The sequence below is a fragment of the Grammomys surdaster genome, unplaced genomic scaffold, assembly GCF_004785775.1.
Source record: "Grammomys surdaster isolate TR1022 unplaced genomic scaffold, NIH_TR_1.0 126133, whole genome shotgun sequence".
NCBI lineage: Eukaryota > Metazoa > Chordata > Mammalia > Rodentia > Muridae > Grammomys > Grammomys surdaster.
In genome coordinates this window covers 5,148,825-5,170,135 of record NW_021620941.1, presented here as the reverse complement: position 1 = coordinate 5,170,135, position 21,311 = coordinate 5,148,825, and the positions used below count along the sequence as shown (strand labels likewise).

Here is a 21,311-nt window from a genome sequence, read left to right as displayed (position 1 = left end):
TTGCATCCTGTCTGAGATTTGCTTTCCCACGCGCGCGACCACAACCACTTGCGCGAAGGGCTCGGCTGTTCGTTCCTGCGCACGTGAGACTAGCTACTTCGGCTGCTTGCTTCCCCCCCCCCCCACACACACACACCCTGGACTCCAGCCGCCAGAGGCACTGGGTCGTGACTTCTGGCTGCTAGTAGGGACCCCCCCCCAACCACGTGCCTCTGCACTTCTGCCTCATCTGCTGCTGGCCCATAGCGCGGTTCCGCCCCAATCCGCCATCCATGCTGTGCAGCTACAGCTACCAAGCCATCTACCCTGTGCTGCCCTCAGGCGCCGCGGGGCAGTGACCTTCGGGGGCCACTGTGCAGCTACAGCCAAGGCCCCCGCCTCGCAGGACCACTGCCATCCACTGGCTGTAGAACCAGCCTCTTCTGCCATGTGGGTTATGCAGTCAGACCGACCCAAACCAACCCCTCAGTTCCACATTTCCTGCTATCAGACCGCAAAAAAAAAAAAAAAAAAAACCTCAAACACATTTCAATGCCTCATCCAGGTCTTGGGTGATCACACCCCTTGAAAGTGGCTCTCGCATCCTTCCCCCTACGGGCTCACTCAGCCATTTGAAAAGAAACCCCTAGGCCTTGGGTAGGGACGCTTTCTAGTAAGTCTGGGACTTACTGTGTATAGCCTCTAGAGGGCCTTAGTGATGACTTAGGCCTCTAGCCTGGCTGGAATTTTTGGTTATTGAATTATTCTCAGGACACTGGTACGTATAATCCAATAATCCCCCAATGGGTGCTGTGATGTCTTTGAACATATATTTTAAGAGAGCTCCACACATACTGCCAGTGGTCTGCCATAAATGGAAAAAGGTTTCCCAAACGCTTACCTATTCACGCTCCCACCCCTGGCCTGTACCTGCAACTTGCATGCTCAGTTGTCACAGGCCTGAACTTGCCTAGACAAATTCCTTTTCTGTCACCACGATCTTATGCCACTGCTGCCAGCTTTCTTTTTTTTGTTGTTTTTTGTTTTGTTTTGCTTTGTTTTTTGTTTTTTCAAGACAGGGTTTCTGTGTGTAGCCCTGGGTGTCCTGGAACTCACTCTGTAGACCAGGCTGGCCTCGAACTCAGAAATCCTTCTGCCTCTGCCTCCCAAGTACTGGGATTAAAGGCATGCGCCACCACCACCTGGCTTCTTCTGGGTTTCAAATGTACATCTTAAGAAAAAATTTTTTCTTTCTCCCAAATGTCCTTAATCTTATTTCCTACATCTTGTCAAGTCCAGGTGCATCCAGAACAGCTCCAGAGAAGCAACCTCCAGATGCTCCAAATCTCCTGTCACAGACACTTCTACTGGACCTGTTCCTTCTGACCTATCCTCAGATGGCTCCACAGACCCTGGACAGCAGGAAACAGCCAACTCTTCTACGACTGAACAAACATCTCCCATACCCATTCTTCTAGGTTCCCTAGGGGCACATCGCCCCCAATGCCAGCAGGAAGTAGCCAGATATCACAATGACCCTATTCCTGCTTCGCTGTCGCCTCTTTCTAATTTTTTCTTTTTTAGTTAAACCAAAATGGGAGAATGTTAGCATTGTGTCTAAATTCCACCCCACAATTATGTGGCAAACAGCCAGGTAGGCCTGCCTACTATAAAAGGGGCTGCTTGTCTCCTCCTCTCTCTCTTGCTGTCTCAGGCTCTTGCTCTCTTGATCCCTCTGTCCCCTTACCCCTTTCCCCTTCCCTTCCCCCTCTCTTCACATGGTCATGGCCAGCCTCTACTTCTCTACTCTCTCTCTCTCTCCCTCTCTCTGTCTCTAGTACCCTCTTAACTCCCCTCCCCATGCCCTGAATAAACTCTATTCTATGCTATACCGGCGTGTGGCTGGTCCCTCAGGGGGAAGGGATGCCCCTGCACGGGCCGCTGGGACACCCCCTCCCCCACACCTCTCCACGCCCACAGGAGTGCTCTCTTTATCTTTATCTCTTTATAAACACATCGCTACCCCTTCTGCTTTGGGAGAAATAATCTCATCTGGCCCTATTTGGAAGCCTTCCTTATGCCCTGGAGATTGTGATAAGCACAAAGACACTAGAAATGTCTTTATGAGGCCATGGCTCCAGGATCTTCTTGGTACATCCATCCCTAAGCAAATCGAGAAACAGAATAATCACAACAGTATAAACTTAGAAGAAGCTGATGAGTTCGGACTGCCCAGAAGAATTAGTAACAGTCAGAGGCCTTTCCCACAATATGCTCAGAGCTTTCTGAAAATGTAGTTTATAAGATGGGGGTGGGGGGAAAGGGTCAATGGTATGCCCTAGAGAAAAAGAATGCAGAAATAAAGTTAGATTGGCTAAAATAACCTTTTCAGCCTACATAATATCATCTATAGATGATTTAAGGATACAAGAAAACAGTCAGGTATTAGGATTTCCCATTTATAAAAAGACTGGCTCACACCAGACTATGGTGACATCATTTAACAAGGAACAAAAGTATCTTGTGTTTTGAGACAAAATTTCTATGTGTAGCCTTGGATGTCCAGGGACTCTCTGTGTAGACTAGGCTAGCCTCAAACTCAAGAGATACACCTGTTCCTGCCTCTCAAGTGCTGGGATTAAAGGTATGTGCCACCACACATAGCCAAAGACATCTTCTTAAACAAATGGATAGATTTTTATAGAGATCATAAATATAAATATTAAATCAATAACAGAAAAAATTCCCTGGATAACTCATCTTTTGCAGGCCATAAGGCCAGTCTTTTATTTTACATATCAATCCAGTCATTTACCCCAGGTTCCTTTTGATTATCCTATGAATCAGAATCCTGTGACCCAACCCCTTAATTCTTTGGAGACAGCAAGCACACATTTCCTTTTAATTTTGCAAAAGAATTCAGAGATCTGCCTGTAAGCTAGCTGGGTGGGACCCAGACCTGAAATTATGATTTCTGCCACACCTGGTCCTGGACTTAGGCTGACTTTGAACTCAGGAATCTGCCTGTCTTTATATCTTTCTGACAAGCTGGTTCATTAATGCAGCTGCCTGTGTTCATTTAGATTTGTGAATCCCTTCATATAATTCATATTGCATTCTTATTTTTGCATAGTTGAGAAATTATGTATTTTCAAACTCATGTTTGTAGAGTTCTTTTCTGTAGCCTTAAGCATTTACCATTTTGCTGAGACATTAGCCTCCCAGACTTGTGCTGTCTCTGATTGTCATGGAGTCATTAACGTTAACAGGGAGAGGGCTGGAGAGATGGCTCAGTGGTTAAGAGTACTGACTGCTCTGCCAGAGGTCCTGAGTTCAATTCCCAGTAACCACATGGTGGCTCACAACCATCTGTAATGGGATCTGATGCCCTCTTCTGGTGTGTCTGAGGACAGTTGCAGTGTACTCATATAAATAATAAATAAATCTTTTTTAAAAAAACATTAGCCGGGGGGCTGGTGAGATGGCTCAGTGGTTAAGAGCACTGACTGCTCTTCCAGAGGTCATGAGTTCAAATCCCAGCAACCACATGGTGGCTCACAACCATCTGTAATGAGATCTGATGCCCTCTTGTGGGGTGTCTGAAGACAACTACAGGGTACTTATAATAAATAAATAAATAAGTAAATAAATAAAGTTTAAAGAAAAAAATTCTCAGGACACTTGCAGAATAAAGCCAGCATCTTTTTAAAAAAAAAAAAAAAAAACATTAGCCGGGCAGTGGTGGTACACGCCTTTAATCCCAGCACTTGGGAGGCAGAGGCAGGTGGATTTCTGAGTTCGAGGCCAGCCTGGTCTACAGAGTGAGTTCCTTGACAGCCAGGACTACACAGAAAAACCCTGTCTCGAAAAACAAACAAACAAAAAAAAAAAGAAGAAGAAGGAGGAGGAAGAGGAAAAAGAGAAGGAGGAGGAGAAAAAAAGAAAAAAACATTAACAGGAAGGACATTCCTTGAAGAAGGAATGTAAAATGTGTACATTATTATACAAACAAGCCTTATGCCCATGGCAGCCACAGACACTGGTGGAGGCAATGTTTGCTGTATCAGGAGCAGGAACCACCAAGGCCATGCCAGACCTGGCAGGGTCTAGATTCAGTTCCCAGAACCCAATGATGATCGTGACCTCCAGTTCTAGGGTATATAATGACCTCTTCCAGCCTCATTGGGCACCTAGCACGCACGTAGTACTGGTACATAGACCTACATGCAGGCCACCATTCATACTCAAAAATTAAAAAGAAACATATCCTCTGGGCAGTGGTGGTGCACGCTTTTAATCCCAGTACTTGGGAGGCAGAGACAGGCAGATTTCTGAGTTCGAGGCCAGCCTGGTCTACAGAGTGAGTTCCAGGACAGCCAGGGCTACACAGAGAAACCCTGTCTCGAAAACCAAAAACCAATATATATATCTGCCTGGTATGGTAGTACACACCTTTAATCCCAGAACTTGGGAATCAAAGACAGACAGTTCTGAGTTCAGGGCCAGTCTGGTCTACACAGTGAGTTCCAGGACAGCCAGGGCTACACAGAAACTGTATCTCAAAAAAAAAAAACAAAATAAATCAATTAATTGATTAATTTAATTTAAAAAATCGGATCTGGAGAGATGGCTCAGGGGTTAGAGCACTGCCTGCTTTTCCAGAGGTCTTGAGTTTAATTCCCTGCAACTACATGGTGGCTCACAACCGTCTGTCCAGCTTTGACCTTGAAGTCAGCTGCTTGTCACTTGGTAGACATTACCACCCTCTGACCTTGCAGGTGTCTCAAGTGCTGTTGATTACAGTGAGTCTCTCTGTCCTCGAAGCCTGTGGCTTTACAGGGGCAGAGTTTAACTCTGTCCCAACCATCAAGATGCAACTGCCTCACATTTAGCTCCTTGTCTATGAGGTGGTTGGATGGAGTCTCCTCTATTTACTTGCAATTTAGTTATGTTAGCTGCACTCAAAGACGGAAAGATAAGAAAGGGCTGTAGAGTGTTACACATGTCCTCTTTGGAGATGAACAGCAATGTGGAGGTGTAAAGTGGGTGTGGGGTGTGGGGTGTGGGGGAGGGGCTGCTGCTGGCCTAGACTGCTGCCTATCTGTCTAGTTCAGTTATCTCATAGCCAGCTACAAGCCCACCTGTTTATTTTCCTTGGTGCTCCAGGCTGTGCTGTGTTAGCCCCTAGCATGTCAGAGAGCAGCTCCTGGGTCACTACCTTCTCACTTTAAGGAAACTGTGAAATGTGTGTTTGTCCTAGTTTGATTTCTGCTGAACACACACACACACACACACACACACACACACACACACAAAAAAAAAAAAAAAAACCTGGGGAGGAATATTTTAGTTTACAGCCCATCAACAATGGAAGCTAAGGCAGGAGAACAGAGGCAAAGGTCAAGGAGGAACACTGCTTACTGGCTTGCTTCTCCTGGCTTGTTCAGCTACTTTTTTTTTTTTTCCAACCCAGGCCCACTTGCTCAGAGATGGTACTGCTCCCAATAGGCTGGGCTCTCTTATTAGCAATCAGGAAAATGCTCTACAGACATCAAGCCAATCTGATGGAGGCAATTCCTCAGTTGAGGTTCTGTCTTTCCAGGTGTCTAGGTTTGAGTCAAGTTAACAAAAGCTAACCAAGACAGTGACAGTTTAAATACTTGTCAACCTGGATGCCTCTCAGTTGTTAGGCCTCTGTTTACTGAATTAGTCTCTGTTACAGTGCTCCACAGATTCTCTGTGTCTTCTCCACTGAGTTTTGACAGTTTGTATTTCAAGGAGTTTGTTAATCTTGGTGTCCTACTATGTTGGCTTTTAATTTGTTCCTATGGGATCTTTCCCTTACATAGGAGTTAAAGCTTGGACCAGCTCTCTGCAGTGGAAGTCAACAGAAAGCTGACTGGAGAGGAAGTAGAGACAACTGTCCTGCAGAGCAGGCAGGCTTCGATGGCAGCCACAACAGTGGCAACATCAGAGGCAGAGCAGCAGCCCTAGATTCAGGGCTCTGCCCTGTCACCTCTCTGTGGTCTGCTCTCCCTGATGTCATCATATTTAAAGGAGGTTCACTGAAGTCTTCTGGGGTGACTTTCTCTGGGGAGATGTGAGTAAGTATCCATTCACCCTAGATAGAGAGCCTGCATTAGACTAAAGAACGAATTCCATTCAAGTCTAGCTTAGTGAACCAGTGAGCTTCCTGGAGTTACATACAGGAGTATGGTTGGGGGTTACAGGGCTCTGACACTCTTCATCTGACCTCCTCAGGTACTACACACATGAAAGATGCCTTAGTGGTTAAGAACACTGGGTACTCTTGAAGAGGTCCTGGATTTAATTCCCAGCACTCACATGGCAACTCACAAATGCCTGTAACTCCAGGGGTATCTGCTGCCTTCTCTTGGATTTCTTGGGCACTGCACTTACGTGCATATGCATATGTGCAGGCAAAACATTCACACACACAAAAGAATAAAAATCTTAATAAAAAAATAAAGCTGGGTAGCAGTTTGCCTGATTTTAAAAGCCAACAGAATTTGAGATTTATTTTACACACACACACACGCACGCACGCACACACACACACACACACACACACCAGAGAGAGAGAGAGAGAGAGAGAGATCTCACATACATCTGCATACCCTAAGAGGGCATTGGAGGGCATTGGATCCCACTATAACCACCATGTAGGTGCTAGTATTGGAACTCAGACAGAGGAAACCAGTGCTTTTAACCTCTGTCTTAGTCATGGGTTCTATTGCTGCAATGAAACATCACGACCAAGGAGCAAGCTGGGGAGGAAAGGATTTACTCAGCTTACTCTTCCACATTGTTGTTCATCACCAGAGGAAGTCAGGACAGGAACTCTCACAGGGCAGGAAGCTGGAGGCAGGTGCTGATGCAGAGGCCATGGAGGGGTGCTGCTTGCTGGATTGATTCCCCTGGTTTCCTTAGCATGCCTTCTTATAGAACCCAGGGTTAATGCAAGGGTCCATGATTTGCTGAAGAATGATATCTCAGACTCAAATAGTATGCAAAGGCAAAGAGTGTTTATTCTGCAGAAATTACCAGCATACAGAGATAGTATTTAACCATATAACATGCTATTTTCACTTGAGGGTTAGTATCTACCTAGCATATTTGAGTTAAACAATGTTTTTATTCTAAACTTTACCTTGCAAACATAACACAGGAAACCAAATAAAGCTTTCACTTATAATTAACTGCATCAGTTTTTAGCCTATCAATCCCTATTAAGTTTGAGTCTTAAAAGTCAGTTTTGAATTGAAGCTCTTCTAGTATTAAATAAAACTTTTCAACCCAAAAATATACTCCATAAAGAGACTTACATAGGAGCCTGGAGAGCTGGCTCAGTGTTTAAGAGCACTGGCTGCTCTTCTAGAGGTCTTGAGTTCAATTCCCAGCAACCACATGCTGGCGCACAATCATCTGATGCCCTCTTCTCGTGAGCCTGAAGAAAGCTACAGTGTACTCATAAACATAAAATAAATAATTCTTTAAAAAAACAAAGAGACTTGCATAACAAAACATAACATTTTCCCATGTGGTTTAGTTTAGGCTGAAACCAATGTCAGGACAGGAAAAAGTTAAAAAGTTGGGAAGTTGCTAGATCCTTGGCTGAGAGAACTCTTATTTGGGCTGTTGGAGCATTACCAGGGTTAAGACAAACTGTGAGGGTGGATTTTAAGAGCTAGTGATTTTTAATCTTTTGATGTTGCAACCTATAAGAAATGTAAATTCCTGATATTATCACTGTAATATACCTGGTGTAATGAAAAGAAAGGGACTAAAGCTTCCCATTTGACGACTAGGACATCTTGAATTCCTGAGATGCTCCTGCGGCTAGTGTTGCTGTTTGAGTACCATCAAGCTTCCCATTTGACGACTAGGACATCTTGAATTCCTGAGATGCTCCTGTGGCTAGTGTTGCTGGTTGAGTACCATCAAGCTTCCCATTTGACGACTAGGACATCCTGAATTCCTGAGATGCTCCTGTGGCTAGTGTTGCTGTTTGAGTACCATCGATTGAGCAGTGGACATCTGTTCAACAAAACTGACTGAAGCATTGATTATACAGCGACCATAAATCAGGGCCAGTATCAGAAGGGTAAGTGGGCCGGTCAAAGCCAGGACAAGGGTGGCCATCCAAGGGAACTAGTTAAAGGGGGACTCATACCAGACCTGAGACTGTGCGGTTTGTAATTTCCTGTCATTTAATCCTTTTCTAAGATGAGCCGTATTTTGACTATTGTGTAGTCAGCATAAACAGAGCATTCTTCTCCAAGAGCTACACATAAGCGACCCTGCTGAAGAAATAACTCCAAGCCTCTTCAATCCTGTTAACTATTTCAGCCAGAGAGGAAAGAGAATCTTGTAGAGCATTAATAGATTTGTCTGTTTCTCTTATATCAGTCTGTTATCTCTTATATCTATTGCAATGTATAAGGTTCTATAATTCTTCTTTAAAAGATTTATTATTATCATTATTATTAGTATTTATTTATTTATTTGGTCTTTTCAAGACAGGGTTTCTCTATGTAGCTCTGGCTGTCCTGGAACTCACTCTGTAGACCAGGCTGGCCTCGAACTCAGAAATCCACCTGCCTCTGCCTCCCAAGTGCTGGGATTAAAGGCGTGCGCCAACACTGCCTGGCTTAAAGATTTATATATTTTTATGAGCACAGTGTTGCTGTCTTCATACACACCAGAAGAAGGCATCAGATCTCATTACAGATGGTTGTGAGCCACCCTGTGGTTGCTGGGAATTGAACTCAAGACCTCTGGAAGAGCAGTCAGTGCTCTTAACCGCTGAGCCATCTCTCTAGCTCCCAGGCTCTATAATTCTTATCTTGTAGTACCAGTGATGAAGCTCCTGCGCCAGCTGCTCCAGCCACTCTTATACCAAGTAAGGTGGATAACATCACAGCAGACACGGCGACCCTTTCACCCAGTGAGCTGGGAATCTAATTGATTGGGAATATCTTCCCTTATATAGTAAGTTATTCAGAGAACTAGCTGTACCAGGACATAGATATCAGATGAGATATTTAAAATTAAAGTGTGAACACAAGGGATGAGTCCTGATGCACAGGCCCACCAAGCATCTCTGGAGGGATCTATTATCCATAATTTATATTGGTAGGAATCATAATGGGACTGCAGAGGTGTGAATGTTCTGAAGGTGTCTGATTTCTAATACAGACACCGTGTCCTGTTACTAACTGTAAGGTCAGTTTACTTTTATTTGACTGCTGCCATCTTCACTGATTACTCTCGTAGACTGTGAATAGTTTCCAGGGACAGCTATTTCTTCATGGTAATAGACTGGGCATTTAAGCATAACCAACAGTCCTGTGTCAAACCTGGATGAGAGGAGTTAAGTACGTGGAAAGAAGCTTCCAACAGTTCCAATCCCTTGAAACAGTTCCAAGTTTCAGGGCTTCTGAGTCAGGATGTAAAATAGGGTTTTGCTGCGGAGCAGGAGGTTAGTGAAGTTGCCTCTTGGTATAGGGGTGGGAATGGGAAGAGATGTGGACAAAAGCCAGGGATGTGGCCTTGCTAGGACTTTATTGGGCCCAATGGGTCTCCCTAGAACCTGCCTAACTAGTCTGACAGTAAACAGAATTCCTCCATAAGAGCCCCCCATTCTCTGATATAATCTCAGTCCCCAAACATAACCCATATCCCATCCTGTGGCCTGTTTCCCTTTTTCTGTCAGGGCATTACAAGGCAGATGTAGGTGAGAACTGTGAGCAATATGAGAAGTCTGAGAAAAGCATGAGGGCATTCCATTTGCTTGATGAAGTCAGACTTTAATGAGGATTCCCCGTTGATGAAGCTGTACTTTCACAACCCCATTGCAAACAATAGTAGTGTGAGGCTCCTCCACAGACTCTCTGGTGGGCTTGGACACTCTGGGCACACATAGAAATACTGTCCTTGAAGGTATTTTTCCCCATAGGGTTCTAATAGGTGTTGTATCAAATCTTTTAGGTCAAAGTATAAGTCCCTAGGCAAGCAGTGAAGCTGATCTGGCATCTTAGGGTTTTACTACTGTGAACAGACACCATGACCAAGGCAAGTCTTTTTTTTTTTCTTCTTTTTTTGGTTTTTCAAGACAGGGTTTCTCTGTGTAGTCCTGGCTGTCCTGGAACTCACTCTGTAGACCAGGCTGGCCTCGAACTCAGAAATCCGCCCGCCTCTGCCTCCCAAGTGCTGGGATTAAAGGCGTGTGCCACCACCGCCCGGCAGCAAGGCAAGTCTTATAAAGGACAACATCTACTTGGGGCTGGCTTACAGGTTCAGAGGTTTAGTCCATTATCATCATGGGGGGTGAGGGGGACAGGGCAGCATCTAGGCAGGCATGATGCAGGCAGAGCTGAGAGTTCTATATCTTCATCTGAAGGCTGCTAGTGGAAGACTGACTTGCAGGCAGCTAGGATGAGGGTCTTAATGCCCATGCCCACCCACAGTGACACACCTACTTCAACAAGGCCACACCTCCTAATAGTGCCACTCCCTGGGTCAAGCATATACAAACCATCACATCTGGTGAATGATTACTCCTTGGCTGGTAATCATTCAAGTGGGATAGAGGGGCTGAGGGGGACTGGCAGTGAAGGTTGTAAGATGCAGGTATTGAATGAGCAGAATTAGGAACATTGGCGTTGTAGCTTCAGTGGATCCATGGGATGCAGGGGTGGGGGGAAGTGGCCTTACATCACTCTAGTGACAGGTCCTCTGGCAGGTATCCCAAGCCTCTTCTGGCAGACTTGATGTACGAGTGGTGGCTCTAAGTCCAGATCCTGTCCGGTAGTCAGAATCACAGTGTGAGGTCTTTTCCAGTTACGTTCTAGGGTTTTGTGGTAATGCCTCTTAATCCAGACTTGGTCACCTGGTTCAAAGCAATGAGGGTTAGGGAGAGGAACAGACTCACACACCTGATGGACAGCAGGCCAGAGTTGCTTCTGGACTTGTGAAAAGCTTCCAGGGATCTCAAGAACTTATGTTGTCATATTCAGCTAAAATGTCAGACTGGAAGTTAGGCAGCAGGGGAAGGGGGTCTCCCATAGAGGATCACAAAGGGAGAAAGACCCAAGGTATGCAGGGTATTCCTGGCATAAGGCATAAGGTAGGAAAGATACCCAGTCACCGCCAGCTTCAAGGGTTAATTTGGTTAAGGCCTCCTTCAGGGTTAGATTCATCCTCTCTTCCTGTCCTAAACTCTGGGGTCTGCATGTACAATGTAATTTCCAATTGGTTCCAAGAAACCTGAATGAGTTACCTGAGAGATGAAGGCTGGTCCATTGTCAGACCCAACCAGGGTAGGCAATACATACCCGAGTATAACGTCTTCCAGAAGCTTCTTTACCACTACATTGGCACTCTGTCCTTATTGGATAGGCCTCTACCCATCCTGAAAAGGTATCTATAAAAGCTAGCATATATATCCATATATGCCTGTTTTTACCTCTGTGTAGTCTCATTTCCCGACTGAATCCTGGCCATTGACCTCTGATCCTGGTTCCTGAAGTTTCTTGATTGGTACCAGAGGGATTCACAGCCTAACAGGTAGGACAATTTGAGATTACCTGGTCTACTAATTGTCCTATGTTAAATATTTTGTATCTTGCCTCTCAGAGCAGTTCCTTTATTATTTGGTGGCTTCCTTCTCTATGATAACTTCAGCTTCTGTCAAGTTGACACACAAAACCAGCCAGTATAACTGACCCTTTGTCAACTTGACATACAAACACATCACTATTAAACCTCAACTTTTACTTTCTTATTCATCCCCAAGATCTAAATAACTTTTCAAGTCCCACAGTCTTTACAAATTCAAACATTTTAAAACATCCAATCTTTTCTGAAATTCAAAGTCTTTGACAATTCAGTCTGTTAATTGTGGGTTCCATGAAAATACTTTCTGACTTCAAGAGGGAAAAAAATCAAGGCACAGTCACACTCAAATAAAAGCAAAATCACACTCTAACCATCCAATGTCTGGGATCCACTCACAATCTTCTGGGCTCCTCCAAGGGCTTAGGTCACTTCTCCAGCTCTGCCCTTTGTAGCACACATCTTGTCTTCTAGGCTCCAGCTGCCTGTACTCCACTGCTGCTGCTGTTCTTGGTGGTCATCTCATGGTACTGGCATCTCCAAAACACTGTTGTCTTCTGCTGCAACTGGGCTACACTTTCACAAATAGCCTCTCACAGACTCTTTTCATGGTGCTAAGCCTCATCTTCTCTGTATGACCCTTCAGTCCTGAGCCTTCAGTGCCACCAAGGTTGCAGCTCTCTTTTGGCCTTTCACAGTGCCAAGCCTCAGCTGCTCTCCATGATTCTTTCATGCCTTCAAAACCAGTACCACCTGGGTGACTCTTACACCTTGCCAAGTCTAGCTGCCAACATGAGGTACAACTGAGGCTGCCTCTGGAACACAGCTTCTCTATGCTCTCAGGAAACACTCTGCAGAAGATTTCACCTAGTGTTTCTGGTCTCTTCTTAGCCACTGCTTATTTCTTAGCCCCAGCTAACCAGTATCACTGTGCCAGTAACACAAAGGTTTCACTTTAGTAGTTCTGGTATCTTGTTAATCACAGCTGATTCTTCATCCCCAGCTAACGAAAACCACAGAATCTTCACAATCAAAATAGCAATGGCCTTGATAAGAGTCTTTAATCTTCCCTCTGAAATTTCACAAGCCAGGCCTCCATATTCTGCACTGTTCTCAATATTCTTCTCTTCCAAGCTCCTATAGAACATCCCACAGAGCTCCTTACACCCAATGACTCTTCTAGCCCAAAGTTCCAAAGCCCTTCCATAGTCCTTCCAAAGACATGCTCAGGCTGTCACAGGAATGCCTCACTACATTGACACCAATTTGTCTTAGTCAGAGTTTCTATTGCTGTATAATGTATTGGACTCCTGACTGCTGTACTTGGGTCCCCTCTCTCCCTTCCCCTCCTCTGCTCCCCACATTTTTTTTTCTGAGAGACAGGGTTTCTCTGTGTAGCCCTGGCTGTCCTGGAGCTCACTCTGTAGACCAGGCTGTCCTCAAACTCAGAAATCCGCCTGCCTCTGCCTCCCAAGTGCTGGGATTAAAGGTGTGTGCCACCACCACCCGGCAGGTTTGCTCCCCACATATTTCAGGGACATGACCATTATGGACTCTCTTGTTTGTGTCTGTGTGCTCCCCAAATATCTGTAGTAAGTCTTCTTTTCCTCCATACCGAGGAGCAGTCATGTACTTTCCTTTTTTCTTTCTTTCTTTCTTTCTTTCTTTCTTTCTTTCTTTCTTTCTTTCTTTTCTTTCTCTCTCTCTCTCTCTCTCTTTCTTTCTTTCTTTCACTCACTGTCTCTCACCTGTAACCTTAATTACAAATGATTCTGTACTGCCTGTTCCAGGAAATGGCAAGCATGCTTTTGTTTCAGGAACTTGTCATGATAATAACCTTGTCATGACCACCTTGCACTCTGAGTCTCTAAGATTAACATAACCCCTGAGCCAGTAACTCACAGCCCGGATTCACAATAGTTTTATTTGTAATGACCCTCCAACTTGAAGTAGCCTAAATATTCATTAATAGATGTCATAGGGCAAGGCAATGGAGAAGTCCCTCTATCTTTTATTCTTGCTGGGGCCAGTTTAGGTTTAACTAGAATTTGATCTCTTTGATGGAGAATCCCATGGAAAATTATCCAAATTTATTCTAGGACCTGAGGCCACGATGCTCCAGCTAGCTTATCTTAGCTTCTGTTAAGTGCCTGTTTGTGCAGAAACTCCTCTATTTGCCTTCTGTTAAACTACTTGCTTGTGTAAACCTCCTCCTGAAGCTGCAGAGTAAGATACCAGGATGTAGGTTTTGCTTTTAGAAAACCCTTGGTCTAAATGCTTGGGGCTATATTTGATCTGGATTACCTAAATGTAGTCTGCTGGAATAAAGACTTTCAACTGGCTCTAAACTCTGTCTAAGCGGTCATTTCTGGTGGGCTTTCTATAATAACACGGTGACTCACAACCATCTGTAACTACAGTCCCAGGGGATCCAAAGCCCTCTTCTTGGCATCATACTCATGGCACACATGGTGGTACACAGTAATACATGCAGGCACTCACGCATACACATAAAATAAAAACTAACAGTAACAACAATATTCCCATAATGTGCGTCTAAAATGAGAACCAAGGGCTGATCATGTACCTCAGTTGGCATACTTGGTTCCTAGAATGAGTCAGGGCCTAAGCCTTGATCGAAAGACCAAGTAAATCAGGCATGGTGATACACACTTGTAATCCCAGAACTTAGAAGGTAGAGGCAAGAAGTTATCCTCTGATACATAGCAAGTTCTCGACTAGCCTGGGCAACATTTAGTGCGAATGGCAGCCTCCTGGCAGCAGCTATCCACCAGTTGGCCCTCCGTGTAGCTCTATGGTCTGGTCTTCTTCAAGATTTTTGTATGATAATGGTGATGGATAATGATAGAAGAAACAAGAGGAAGAAACAACAGGCTCACACCTTAACCCTTTAAGCATGGAGGATGCGGGGGGTTGGGGAGAGAGGCAAGCTGGGGCAGGATGATTGCTGAGAGTTCAAGACCAATGGAAGCCCTCACAGTGAGTGCTCAGTCTGTCCCAAACAAAACAGTTTTCCTTTTTAATTTTGTATTCACTAATTTAGTGTTGTACTTTTGTTGTGATGAACCAGCCTACCTCCATCTTGGGCTTGAAAGCCATCTTCTAATAAAAACAAACTAGGCACAGTCCTGTTTCTGATTAAATCTCTGTTTCTCAAGGATTGGGCTATGACCACCTGTAACCTTAACTGCAAATGGTTCTGTACTGCCTGTCCCAAGAAATAGCAGCCATGTCTTTGTTTTGAAATGTTATACCATTTTGCAACCCTACCTTTTTTTTTTTTTCAAAAGGTTATTATGACCGCCTGTTACGACTCTCTTGTCCTGCTTCTGTAACCTATTTGCCTCCCATATACCATTTGGAAACCCCTTATCCTTGAGCTATTAAAAAAAACCCTAGTCTTCCTTACATCCAATGTGACCTCTTGAACCCCACCTTATTCATGTACCTGTGTACATGAATAAATAAGCTTGCCTTAATTGCTTTAATTAATTTGGCCATGATGATTCAGGTCAGTGGTTTTCTCCTCCCACTTTGGCATTAGGAGTTTTACATGGTTTGGGCTCTTCAACACCTTGGGGTCAATTTTATATATTTGGCTGAAAAATAATATATTTTATTCTTTGAAACCTTTACACATTAATGGATATTGATGATATTCCTCCAATTCCCCTATTGCCCCCTCCTTCCCAGCTTCATATCCTCTCTATTTTTATTTGTTGCTATCAATCGTCCCAAGCCAGTTAGAGCTGCCCAAATGCATATGGGTGTGTGGCCATCCACCAGGGAACAAGCAACCTGCCAACAGACACATCCTCCCAAAGGACAGTGACCCTTCTCTCCTTCAACTGCCATCAACTGCCAGGAGATCCCTCCCCACCCCCATCAGTGCTGGAATTTTGAGTGGCTTGATGCCGTGCTGGTAAGTACATATGCTGCGATTTCATGCATCCACCAGCCATGTCCGGAAGTCAGCATTTCACAGCTCTCCTTCTGGTCTGCCAGTTCTTACATTCTTTTTTATTTTTATTTTTTTTTTGGTTTTTCGAGACAGGGTTTCTCTGTATAGCCTGGGCTGTCCTGGAACTCACTCTGTAGACCAGGCTGGCCTCGAACTCAGAAATCCGCCTGCCTCTGCCTCCCGAGTGCTGGGATTAAAGGCGTGCGCCACCACCGCCCGGCCAGTTCTTACATTCTTTTTCCCTTCTTTGAGCTTGGCTAGTGGGAGGCTGATGTAGATGGCTCCCTGCACCTGAGTACTCATTTACACTGGGCACTTTGACCAGCCGTGACTCTCTACACTGTTACCCACTGCAAAAAGAAGCGTCTCTGGTCAAGGCTGAGAGCAGTATGAATCTTCTCCGTGGGACTGGGGCATATGGCTACCCCCAAGCTCCTATTTGGCTTTTTGAGATAAGGTTTCATTCTGCATCCTACATGACTTAGAATTCACTCTATAGCCCCAGCTTGCCTGGAATCCCTGGTGATCCTCCTGTCTCCATCTCCCAAGTACTGCGACTGAGGGTAATATCTAAAATCTAATCATGCAAAGTTAAAAGTTTGTTAGAATTGCTCTATTGTTTCTAGAAAAAACAAGGGTAGGACGATTAAAGAAAGAGCCACAGAGGCTTGGATAAAAGTACACATTTTGTGGGCTGCAGGAAATATTTGTCTTCATTTTAACCCAAAAAAGAAGTAGCCAAAATCATGTTTATGACTGTTGGTATAAGGACAAATATACTATTACATAGAAAATATCTTTGCCAGTCTATACCTTCTTTGCTTTTTGATCTGATTTCATAAGGAGACAAAATATCTTTGTGCACCTTATAACTCTTTTTGGATGGTCTCCTGGCCTAAGCTATCCTATAGCTATCCTATAGCAAAAGAAACTATATATATAATATTTTATTTCTGTTTTATGTTATATAATTCTAAAAATATAATGTAATATATTTATTTACATTTACTATATATATTATATACTTTTTAATTTCATTTTTATGTGTATGAGTGTTTTGCCTGCGTGTGTGTGCACTCCTTGCTGTGCAATGCCCAAGGAGGCCAGAAGAAGGGCATCTGTTCTGATCATTTAGGACAGAAGTTTCAGGCAGATGTGAACTGGAGTGTGGCCCCAGGACTTAACTCTAGGTCCTCTGGAAGAGCAGTTAGTGTTCATAACTGCTGAGCTCGCTCTCTCTCCAGAGACAGACTAGTGTTTCTTATACTCAACAAGTAACTCAGCATTTATGGTTTTTCATGAATAACACATGGTATATTGCTGAAGTCTGAAATCTGTGTTATGAATTCTGCAAGGAGCTGTGTCATCAGGGACATGCAACTACAGGTAGTTCCTATTGTTTCACCTCATTTCTGAAAATTTCAGTTAGCCATCCAGTGCCTTGATTAAAAAAAAACTATCATATAAACCCGCTACTTAAAAAAAAACCATGCATATACATAATACTTTTAATTTGAAACTTTTTTTTTGTAACTTTGATTTTGATAGAAACCTTTGACGAAATGAAAAAAAAAAAAAAAAACAGGGCGAGAAAATAACGGTTGGCCTCAACTGCCGCTCCCTGATTGGCTAAAGTCCCTCTAACGGTCATCTGCTGCCTTATAAACCACACCCCCTTTTCTGGAACGTTCCTTAGAGCTTTATCCTCGTGCTTCTGGCGCTGGCTTCTCATTCTGCGTTAAGGTTCTCCAGGGTAGGAAGGTCTCTGACCCACCTGCCACCTCTAAGAGTCCTGTTCTTTTCTATGGCGTTGGCAATGGAACCCTGTGGTACAGTGTGATAGGTGAGTACTCCTGAGTTACCTCCTCGCACCCTTTCCTTTTAAAAGAAAGAAATGTTAATTTTTAAAATTTTGGTGGAAGTAATGTAGGCCTCGAAATCCCTTTATGTATGAGGCAGGCCTTTGGGCCTGGAGTTACCTCCTCGCACCCTTTGCTTTTTTAAAAAAGAAGTATTTTAATTTTTGATGTGATTTAGGCCTCGAAGTCGCTTTATTTACGCGGCTGACCTTTGGGCCTGGATGCTCTGGCTTCAAGCCCTTTTAGTGCTGGGAATACAGACGTGCTGGGCTTGTAAAGTAATTTTTTTTTTCCAAATTCCGTTTTTGAAGAGGAGAGGTTTTGGGCGACCCAACTGTCCTTTGGGAAATTTGGGGTGACTGTGTGTTCCGTTATCGGAGGCTGTTCTGGGTCGGAAACAAGGACTAATTCGTGTAGGCTTTGCTGGAGCCTGAACTCGGCGGTGTCCTTGCAGAAAGTTTTTTTTTTGTCTCAAGCGCACATTTTATTGTCTAGGTTTCAGACGGAAACGTGACCGGCGTCTCGGACGTTAGGAAGCGGAAGAACCCAAAGGAATGGCAGGTAAGTAAGCACTCAACCCTAAGAGGGGCAGGGAAGGAGCGGGGCGATGAAAGGGGCGGGGCAGGCTCCTCGGCTAACTTAACGCCCCTATGGACCGGAGCTTGTGATTGGTCGGACTGCCCCTTCATTCCGGAAGTGACGCCACGCATCGGTCCCCTTGGCTGGAGGTTCCCCCAAGCTGCTCTTCCCCACCTCCCCTCTGCCCCCATGGTCCGCCCCCTGGGTATACCATAACAAGTGGGCCACGGCGGGGGCGGGTTGAGGGCGGGGCTAGCTCTCGCGGCAGTGGCGGGTTGGGTGTTGGGCGTTGCCTCGCACTTCCGTCCGCAGCAGCTCTTCTAGCCCGGGGCATGGAGGTGGGCTAGCGCGTTGCAGCCGGGCCTAGCCGGGTGAGAAGCGCTGCGGGCAGGCCGCGGGCGGGCGACAAGCGGGAGGGCGCGTGCGCGTGGAGGGGCGCGCGGCATATTGCCGCTGGTAACTCGCGCGCGGCCTGCGGGAGAGGGTTCCTGCTCTTACCCTTCTGGGGAGCTGCGCGCGACGGCAGCGGCGGCGGCCCGGGGCGGGCAGAGCCTGTTGTTTCCTGCAATCCAGGCCCGCCCCCGAAGCCCTGCGGTTCAGGCACCAGCACCGCCGGCTGTGGGCTGCGATGTATGGCGAGGGCCCTTAGCTTCGGGGCGAGGGAGATCTCACGGTTAAGGGTCCAATTGGATGCAGCCCTCTGCCCTGGCGCCGCTTCCGCATGGGCACCAGGAAGCCCTCCCCACTATCCAAGGCGTTGCAGTGTTGACGGCCTCCCGCATGCCCACAGCGGACATAATCAAATGCCTATTTGGCCCCTGAGGTGGAACAGCCCCTGGAGAAGTTAGGGAATCAGTGTTAAATTGTCCCTTCATCACCGTAGTGTGTGGTCTAACCTGACCGAGGTAACTCATTAGATTACACTGTGCAAGGTTGATGCAAGGCCCAGGTGAGATGCATAATGTAAGGGACATTTTATCAGTTTTTAATTTATTTTAATTTCAGAAATGTTCTTTTTGGGGGCCAAAGTGTGACTATATCTGAATGCAGAGCCACATCTATTCACAGATAAGCCCAGCAATCACAAAGAGGATCACTTCTCTGTAGGACGATTGTCAAGGTAATTGTCTTTTTAAACATTCACTTCTTCAGTTATTTGATAAGTACTGGAGTTACAAAAATGTATGATAGGTCCATACCTTGACATCCCAAATTGCTGATGTAGGGGCAGACAAGTAAACAGAAATCCAAACCACCTTGGTAAGGAAAGAAGGTAATACAAATATGAAGGACAGGCAGGAGGTTCTCAAAGACCCTGAAAGAGAAAACTGACTTCCAGGTCGATAACACTCAAGGTTGTGTTGTACACTGGTCTCCGCAGGTGTTCTTTCAGCATCCCTAGTGGGGTGCATTAAGTTGTCAGCTTGATGGTTTACATTCCTAAGATGAAGAACTGTATTGGTCTGAAGGCTGAGTATGTGGAAGGCAAATGGGAGAGCTACAGTATGGGAATGCCAGGCACCAGGAGTTTTAGGTTGAGCAAATGTAGGAGGTGGGAGGTATATAGTGAGAGAACAAACCAAAAACATGGGGGCTTGTATGTGTGTCTCAGTGACAGGAATTTTATCCCCAAAGTGGAGGCGTTAACCTGTACTTTCGAAGTTTAATTTGTGCAGTAATCTCTGGCAACATTTTGTAGGAATGTTTGGAGGTGGGTCAGATGAGCCAGAGAGATTAGACTTCTTTAGTAATTCAGGCAAATGATGAAAGTGTAGACTCAGGAAGAAAGGATAGGTGTTAGGACTCTGATGCAGCAGAAGAGGGAAAGAACAAGGCGATCCTGAGGTTACTGCTCTGGAGATGGAGTGGGTGGTAGCACTATTCAGTGTAGGGGAGCACACAGTTAAAGAATTTTTTTCTTCATATTTTTTATGCATGTTGGTGTTTCGCCTGCATGTGTCTGCGTGAGGGTGTCAGATCCCCTGGACTGCCAGGTGGTTACTGGGAATTGAACCTGGGACCTCTGGAAGGGCATCCTGTGTGTGCTCTTAACCCCTGAGCCATCTCTCCAGCCCCCTTTAATGTTTTTCTTTATTCTTTTTAAAATCTCATCTTTTTTTTTTTTTTTTTTTTTTGGTTTTTCGAGACAGGGTTTCTCTGTATAGCCCGGGCTATCCTGGAACTCACTCTGTAGACCAGGCTGGCCTCGAACTCAGAAATCCGCCTGCCTCTGCCTCCCGAGTGCTGGGATTAAAGGCGTGCGCCACCACCGCCCGGCTTAAAATCTCATCTTTAAATGTCTTTTTTTTCTTTTATTGCTATGTTAATGTTGAAAGGTACTTTAAATTATTTAGAAGTATGAAGAAAGTATGCTTCAGAATTTGGTGTAAAAGAACTCACTCTGTAGACCAGGCTGGCCTCAAACTCACAGAGATCCATCTGCCTCTGCCTCTGGAGTGCTGGGATTAAAGGTGTGTGTTACCATGCCAGTTGAAAGTAACCATTTTTTGTATTGTGTGTGTTTATGTGTGTCTAAATGGGCAGGAGAGTAGAAGTGCCTGTGAGATCTATTGGAGGTGGAGTCACAGCAAGTTGTGAGCTGTCTGACGTGGGTGCTGGGAATTAACTCTGGTCCTCTGGGAGAGCAGTAATTATACATTTGTTAAGAAATTGTGAAGTTTTGAGGTTTTTTTGTTTTGTTTTTAAAGCCTCAGAAAGGTGTGATTTATTTACAAATATTCCTTTTTTTTTTTTTTTTAGATCTCTACATAGCCTTGGCTATCCTGGAACTCATTGTGTAGACCAGGTTGGCCTTGAGCTTTAAGAGATCCCTCTGTCACTGCCTCAGGAGTGCTAGGATTAAAGGCTTGGTTATCTTAATTTTTTTAATTTTATAATGTCATGTTACTATATGCAAATGTTCAGTGGCTCTGATTAGATTCCTAGATTTTTTTTCTCAGTGAAAAGAAACTAAACCTTTTTTTTTTTAATAATTGCCTTTTTCATGAAATTTAGTACCACTAATATATTGTCTTTGTATAATGTATGCAAATATGTATTCTGTCTGAGGAAATTTTTCTCTCACAGATTGACTTTTCTCTAAAGAGTGATACCACCTGAGCCAGGCAGTGGTGGTGCACACCTTTAATCTCAGCACTTGGGAGGCAGAGGCAGGCGGATCTCTGAGTTGTAACTTTTTCCTTCAGTTGGCTATAGTTTCCATCCATTAGAGAGAGAGAGAGAGAGAGAGAGAGAGAGAGAGAGAGAGAGAGAGA

General features: G+C 44.8%; 1 protein-coding gene across 3 annotated transcripts in view; it reads left to right on the top strand.

Annotated features, from left to right (window-relative positions):
• The first annotated feature begins 18,332 nt into the window (after nt 1-18,332).
• The window catches only part of Setx (senataxin), a 54,092-nt gene continuing 51,113 nt past the window's right edge, over nt 18,333-21,311 (top strand). For all 3 annotated transcript variants that reach the window (XR_003709930.1, XM_028756914.1, XM_028756913.1), the window contains exons 1-2: nt 18,333-18,407; nt 19,042-19,156. The gene's annotated coding sequence lies outside the window, so the exon portion shown is untranslated. The remainder of the gene's footprint in view (nt 18,408-19,041; nt 19,157-21,311) is intronic.